Source organism: Mustela nigripes, chromosome 1, assembly GCF_022355385.1.
Source record: "Mustela nigripes isolate SB6536 chromosome 1, MUSNIG.SB6536, whole genome shotgun sequence".
Classification (NCBI taxonomy): Eukaryota; Metazoa; Chordata; class Mammalia; order Carnivora; family Mustelidae; genus Mustela; species Mustela nigripes.
The window spans coordinates 45,010,337-45,018,926 of NC_081557.1; the positions used below are offsets into that span (position 1 = coordinate 45,010,337).

At 36.5% G+C, this 8,590-nt stretch overlaps 1 pseudogene; it reads right to left on the reverse strand.

Annotated features, from left to right (window-relative positions):
- Positions 1-2,227: 2,227 nt before the first annotated feature.
- On the reverse strand, positions 2,228-3,172 carry LOC132013338 (olfactory receptor 52N2-like; annotated as a pseudogene).
- Positions 3,173-8,590: the final 5,418 nt, after the last annotated feature.

An 8,590-nucleotide genomic window follows, 5' to 3' on the forward strand; every position in this document is an offset into this window, starting at 1 on the left:
AATGGGCAGAGGACATGAACAGACATTTCTGCAAAGAAGACATCCAGATGGCCAACAGACACATGAAAAAGTGCTCCATATCACTCGGCATCAGGGAAATACAAATCAAAACCACAATGAAATATCACCTCACACCAGTCAGAATGGCTAAAATCAACAAGTCAGCAAATGACAGATGCTGGCGAGGATGCGGAGAAAGGGGAACCCTCCTACACTGTTGGTGGGAATGCAAGCTGGTGCAGCCACTCTGGAAAAAGCTTGGAGGTTCCTCAAAATGTTGAAAATAGAACTTCCCTATGACCCAGCAATTGCACTATTGGGTATTTACCCTAAAGATACAAACGTAGTGATCCAAAGGGGCACATGCACCCGAATGTTTATAGCAGCAATGTCCACAATAGACAATCTATGGAAAGAACCTAGATGTCCATCAACAGATGAATGGATCAAGAAGATGTGGTATATATACACAATGGAATACTATGCAGCCATCAAAAGAAATGAAATCTTGCCATTTGCGACAACATGGTTGGAACTAGAGCGTATCATGCTTAGCGAAATAAGTCAAGCAAAGAAAGACAACTACCATATGATCTCCCTGATATGAGGAAGTGGTGATGCAACATGGGGGTTTAAGTGGGTAGGAGAAGAATCAATGAAACAAGATGGGATTGGGAGGGAGACAAACCATAAGTGACTCTTAATCTCACAAAACAAACTGAGGGTTGCTGGGGGGAGGGGGTTTGGGAGAAGGGGGTGGGATTATGGACATTGGGGAGGGTATGTGCTTTGGTGAGTTCTGTGAAGTGTGTAAACCTGGTGATTCACAGATCTGTACCCCTGGGGATCAAAATATATGTTTATAAAAAATAAAAAAATTAAAAAAAATTTTTTTTAAAAGAAAATTTCTTAATTAAGTAAAATTTACAAAATCCAAAAACATGATTCAAGGACATAGAAATTTTGCTGATTATAAGTTCATAATTTACATCATATAGAGGTAATTTACATCATATAGAGGCATTAAAAACAGATTTTTATTCTTTTATTCTTAATGTGTAATTATATTGCAAAAATATATGATGTGATTTATACATTTTATAATGATTTCACTATATACGTAATACTGAAATATAGTTATCATATTAGCAGGTAATAAGAATATAATCTTAATATAATTAAGATTTCCACCTAACTATCTACTTGTATCCATTTCCTGGTCATATTCTATTACTCCAATTACCTCTTGTGATATGCTCTTATTATTTTTCACTTTTCATTCAGTCTTCCTATTTCTGAATACCACATTTATCATTCTACTCTGTTAATTTTTTCACTGTTATCTTTTTTTTCCTCTGTTATTTCCAGAACTCTAAATAAAGTACTCCTTTCTTCACTGTCCCTGGTCACTTAACTACCCCTGTATTAAAGTCAAGTAAAGCAGTAAAGCCCAGACATCTTGATTGGAAAATTACATAGATTTTCTTTAAGTCTCCTTTCCTCTACTCATAAAACCTTTACTCAAATACCCATCAAATGTGTCCACTGTGTTTCTCAAAATTCTGCTTGATATCAACTCTAAGGGATGTTTCTCAGATTATAATGAACGTCAGTGATCATGTCTATTCCAGGTTAATTTGTATGTACATGACTACATGGATAAGAATCCAAATAATTACTCAGGAAGAAATGAGCAGACAAGGAGAATTATTTTTTCCCAAGTTTCAAATAAATATGGAATAAAAAAGATGACAGAACTCATGGAATTCAGCACAAACCTTCTGGGGAAGGGTTTCTGACTTCCCTACAACACTTGAGACAGTTTACATAGGTGTCTTCCCCAATCTTCAGGAGTCTTTCAGCTATTTGACCTGCTTTGCTCTTTTTTATATACTCCCTCAGAGTGCCCTAGATGAAAGAGCATTAATCATTAAGAGTTCACTTCAAATTCTAGACTCCTGTTCTATGAATTCATTCTACCAGGTCTGTCCAAAATTAAACTGTGTGGAAAACACAATTGTTTCCTGTCTATTTTTTTTTCTATCAAATTAGAGGTCTCAGGTTAAAATTTCTTTTGTGATTGTTTCATAAATATTATAACAGAATATTGACAGGTATTTTTTCCTGATGTTCATGGTTATGAATTTTGCATCTATTCTTTTCCCCTATAAGTTTTCTCTACCTTTATGCTACATGCAGAATCATATACTCTAAACTTAGCTCACACTCAAAATATCTTTCTTGCTAAAAACAATTTGATCACTCCTTCACAAATCTGCTTGGTCTTTACTCTGTAGACAATTGGATTCAGGGTAGGAGGCATTAACAGGTAAAGATTGGCTATAAAAATGTGAACATGGTGAGGTATGGTGTGTTCCCAAAATGATGAGTAAAGTCGAAGAAGGTTGGGACTAGGTAATGACAATATTACATATGAGAGATGTACAGGTGCTGAAGGATTTGCGGTGAGCATCTGAAGATGACAGACTCACTGTAGGACCGATAATCATGGTGTAAGACATGAAAATACAAAACATATCAAATCCTCCAATCAATATGGAAGCTTTGAGACCATAGATGGCATTAATCTTGATGTTGTCACAGGGCAGTTTGGCCACAGACGTAGGTCACAGTAGGTGGGGTGGAAGAGGTTGCTCCTGCAGTAGGGAAGGTACTTGACCAGGAAAGTGAATGGGATCATGAGCAACACACTTTGACTGAAGGCAGCAAACCCAAACTTGATAATTACTGTGTTGGTGAGGATGCTAGAATAGCAAAGAGGGTAGCAAATGGACACATAGTGATCCAGGGCCATAAGCATGAGCACACCAGACTCCATACCTGTCAACATGTGGATGAAAAACTTCTTCATGAGGCAGGCATTAAAGTCAATCTCTTTAAGATTGAAGCAAAAGATACATAATATATTAGGGACAAATGAAGTGAACCCACTAATATCTGTAAGAGACCACAAATCTAGAAAGTAGTACATAGGCTGATGCAGGGCCTCATCATAGCTGATGAGGTAGATGAGCCCACAGGTCCCCAGGACAGCGATGATGTTTATGAGACAGAAGGGCAGGGAGATCCAGATGTGTAACTCTTCTAGTTCAGGAATCCCATCAAGAATGAAGTATCTTGGTGTCAGGCAGGAGATGTTGGCTTCATGCATGATGGTCAATTGCAAAGCATGTTACTTTTATATCAGTAAAGACATCCTACAAAAGAAGATGGTAGTGAGGTTGGTTTCAGTCAGAGACAAAAGATGAACAAGTATTTTGCATGATCTAAACAATAAATTTAGGAAAAAAAATAATCTTTTTGTACCCACGCATTGTTATTCTATCCTACTGAGTAGTCCTGGGACTCTTATTGAAGGACAAGAATGCTAACATAGTACAAACATTATAACAGATACCTGATCTCTTTTGGTTTTATACTGTATACTCTGTCTATGTGTATGTGTTCATATTCTCAGGTGATAGTTTGATGGGCTAAAAATTACATAATAATTTACAACTTACAAATCTTGGCCATGTTCATTTTGTATTATATTTCTAATTGTCTTTTGCTGGTAAGCATGAAAGATTTTAGTATTTACATTTAACTAATGACATTGTTAAGCTCTGTGCAGTGCTCAACAGTGTAGTTCAAAACTACAAGGCAATCACCTTAAATCTGTTAGCATGGTTGTTATAAAACAAAACAGTAGATAACAAACATTGGAGAGGAGAAAAGGGAACTCTGGTGCACTATTGGTGAGAATACATATTGGTTCAGTCATGGAAAACAGCATGAAGTTACCTCAAAAAATTACAAACATAAATGCCATATGATCCAGAAATCTCACTTCCAAATATATATCTGAAGATAAAATTATTATCTCAAAGAAATATCTGTACTTCCATGTTCATTGCAGCATTAACACAACACACCAGGACATGGAAACAAGTATCTATAGATGGATGACTATATAAAGAAAATGTGGTATCTATATTGGACAGAGTATTATTCACCCATATGAAAGAGGGAAATATTGGCATTTATGACAAATGGATGGACCTTGAGGGCATTATGCTGAATGAAGTAAATCAGGCAGATCATACTGTATGATCTCACTTAAATATGGAATGTAAAAACATCAAACTCATTGAAACAGTAGAATGGTGGATGCCAGGGGGATAAGGGTAGGGAAAATTGGGAGATGTTGATCAAAGGATACAAACTTACAGTTATAAAATGAATATAAGTATTAGAGAGTCTAATGTATAGCATGGTGACTACACTTAACAATATTGTATTATACACTTGAAAGTTGCTATGAGAGTAGAGTTCTAATGTTCTCACCATAATAATAGAATGTTAACTATGTAAGGTGAAGAATGTTAAATAACAATATTGTGGCAAATATTCTGTATCAAATCATCACATTGTACACCTTAAACTTACACAATGTTATATGCCAATTATATCTCAATAGAGCTGGAAAAAAGGTACCTATAAAAAATCTAGGGGCGCCTGAGTGGCTCAGTGGGTTAAAGCCTCTGCCTTCAGCTCAGGTCATGATCCCAGGGTCCTGGGATCGAGCCCCGCATTGAGCTCTCTGCTCCGCGGGGAGCCTGTTTCCTCCTCTCTCTATGCCTGCTTCTTTGCCTACTTGTGATCTCTGAGTGTCAAATGAATAAATAAAATCTTAATAAAGAAATCTATAGCAAATATGGGGAGTGCTGTGAACTATATAAGCCTGACGATTCACAGACCTGTACTCCTGGGGATAATAATACATTATATGTTATAAAAAATTAAAAAAAATAGAAATGTTTTTCTGAACTTCAACAGTTAAAAAATGAATAAAAGTCAGCTAAACATAGTTTTAAAAACACTGTTCTGAGATGGGGCACCTGGGTGACTCAGTGGGTTAAAACCTCTGCCTTTAGCTCAGGTCATGATCCCAGGGTCCTGGGATGGAGCCCCGCATTGAGCTCTCTGCTCCGCGGGGAGCTTGTTTCCTCCTCTCTCTATGCCTGCCTCTCTGCCTACTTGTGATTTCCGTCTGTCAAATAAATAAATAAATAAAATCTTTAAAAAAAACAGTGTTCTGAGAAATATGTATCTTTAAAAAATAATTTCCCAAAATAAAATCATAAATGCATTTTTACAACTGAAAAAAAATCTAGAGCAGATATCATACATGTTGGTGAGTTAATTGATGTTAGTCCAGAATTATCTTCCCAGCAATGAATTACACTTTCCTGAACATCCCAAATGTTTATTTCAAGGTAAGTGTGGGGGGTGGGGGTGGGGGGCAGTACATTGAAAGTCCAATAAATTTTATCTACCAGCAAGCACAGGCATATTATTATAAATTATTATATGTTACTATAAGCAGTTAGCCAGGTAAGATTTATTTCAAGCAAGTGACCACTTTTTATTTCATAGTAACTGTTACAATTGCACTGCTGTGCTTTTTAAAAAAATTCAATTAGCCAGTTATAGTACATCATTAGTTTCAGATGTAGAGTTCAATAGTTTATCAGTTGCACTGCTGTGCTTTTGCATTGTAACATAAATCCGTGTTTTCACCTGATTGTTTAGAATTGGTTTCTGTATCCTAAAGGGATACAGAAAGCCCTAGTAGGGCTTCACTACGCCCAATCATCAGTAATGAAGCAAAGATATCCCTGATCACTCTTCCTGTTAAACATTGCACAAGAAGGGTGTTGTAGCTAGTTAAGAAGGCAAGAAAAAAAATGCCAAAAAATACAGGAAAGGGAGAACAAAATGTTTTTAATTCACAAAGGGATGCTAATGTTTAGATAATCCAAAGAAATTTATATAAAAATGTTAACATTAATGAGTGAATTTATCAAGAACACTAACTACAAGATCTCATCTAAAGCTCAATTTTTTAGACCAAGATTATTTAATTTTTTCAGCAAAATATTTTTTTCAGTACCAATTTTGTGCATGATGTTATTCTAAGTTTTGAAAAAGGTAGTAGACAGGTCTGTCTCCCAAAAGATTTAATTCCAAAGTCTAAATCATTCTAGATCTGCACATGCTCTGTTTTACCTTTATTTATTTTTGTTGTTGTTGTTGTCTCAGACCATCTAATTATACCTCTAAAAAATATGCTTCAAAAGTGCTAGATTATGATTTGGGACAAAATAATTCCTAAGACAATTTCCAGTGGCTGAGCTGGAGTCCTTAGGACCCAGATATATCTGATTCCTAAGTCTCTTTTTTCTTACAAACACACACAGGAAATCAGCTCTCCTCTGAGACTATAGGAGAAAGATATTGTAGCAATTAAGTTTCCCCAGCTCCCAACTTTAGAATATAACACACACACACACACTACATGCACATACATGGACACACACGCGCGCGCACGCACGCGCGCGCACACACACACACACACACACACGCACACACACACAGAATAGAAAAGTTCCCTCCTCCACTCGCCTCCTCATGGTCTCAGTATAGGTTTTAGATCACTCTTGCAGGACCAAAAGCATCACATAGACATGAATATGACTTAATCTGTGGATATGTCTTCAGCTATGTGAGGAACTCCAGCAGCTTTCAGGGTGAGCAGATTTCTGAATTGGGGCTGCATTCTTCTTATTAAAGGAGTGGGTGCAAATTATGATAGCTGAGCTGGGAAGAGGCATAAGAGTTGTCATACACGGTTCTTCTCCTTACCTTTGGAAAAGATCCAGTGTACCCTACTATACAGATGCCTTTATATACTGGCTTATGTACTCCTTTTTCACTTTCGATAAAAATGTTAATGTTTCAGATACTGAAATATAATCCTTGTGGGGAATATTCTAAAGAGAAGTCATCAGTCCCACTGGCTGTGTAAGCTAAAGTGAGCATTTTCAAGATGCAGTGGAAAAACAAAAAAACAAAACACGTAAGAGTGAAGACAGGCTTATTCCATAGTTTTCTGTTTCTCATTCACTTTTCCTTCCAGGCAATTGCTTCCATTTTATTTCATAGTTATAGTTGAAATATTTCTCAATTTAAAGTGCTTCTAGATTTCATTTCCTCAGCTTTAATATTTAAAAAAATAAAGATATAAAATTTTATAAAAGACATAGACAAGCAGAGCCAAGTTTATATAGTCTTAGATTTCAGAGACACCTGGGAAGTGGCAGGGAGGTCACCTCTCATATGTCCAGGAGGTACTACTAATGTTGGCATTGATATTTTTTATTCAAAGAGACTATTTTCCTTTCAACAGCCCTCTATAGGACTATCCTTATTTCACTACTGGCACATTTTTTTTTTCCTAAATTATCACATTCTAGTCTAACATAGCCCACTTCTTCAGACTTTTGCATCTTATTTACATCCATCTTATGCTCAAAACTAAGTTCCTATTTCCTCACATATACTATCACACCAAATAAATATTATCCTCCTTACTATTCATAAATATTTTGTTCATAAATATTTTCTATGGGCTTTAAAAATGTCTTGAATATCTCTCTTTTATCCTAGAAAAATTTGTTTTGGAGCTTATGCAGGCTGGGAAATATTCATTTCTATGGCTCCCTGAAATTGTGATATAGGGTGAAAAAAAAGTACTCTGTTCTAAAGAAAATGTCAGTTGTTTTAGTTTAAGATGATGAGTATCTCCATTCACGTTGGGCTAGACTCTAGAGTCCATTGGAAGAGACTCTTAGAACAACATTAATGTCTCATAAGTTACTACATTCCCAATGATTCTTCACCCACTATTTATAGTGGTAGTGACCCAAGAACAGTAATCAGGGGCCATTTGATGATGTTAATAAAGAGATTATTATGTTTTAACATTTAAGACCATTCTATGATTCTTAGTTTTCTGAATTTAAGTTTATCCCAAACCAAAAGTGGGACATTTGTGCTAAAATTAACCCTTTTAAATCATTGTAAGGTTAGTCCTCTAGTAAGACTGATTACCTGAGAAAGGTGAGCCCACAAGAACCATTGAAAACTGTTAACATTTTAGAATGAAATATGTATCCCTGACTATGATGATGAGACCTTAGCCCTTAGGGCATATTTCATCAATTCTTGATCACACAGTTGGTGAGTTTGTGACCAACTTCAGCCTGGAGAATGGACTGCAAATTATGATAACAAAACCATGAAATCCTAGACACAACAAGATCCAGCACATCCACTAAAAGTCAGTTTATCTGGTCAGAGTCTAATGCTTAAGACATGGACCCAAACAGTGCATATGTCACATAGTCAACATAAAAGACCTTATCCAGTGACTGATCTACAAAAAGACAAATTAGCCATTATAAAGAAAGAAAATCCTGCTGGTCAGTTACTCTTTGAGCCTTCTCCTCCTCCTCCTTCTTCCTCTCCTCCTCCCCACCCTCCTCCTCCTCCTCCTCTTCCTCCCGCTCTTCCTCCTCCTCCTCCTTCTCTTCCTCCTCCTTCTTTCTCCTTCTCTTCCTCCTCCTCTTCTCCTCCTCCTCCTCCTTCTTCTCCTCCTCCTCTCCCCTTCTTCCTTCTCCCTTTTTCTTTTTCTGCTTACAGAACAATTCTATAACTGCTGTACCATGAACTTCCAACAGGTGTT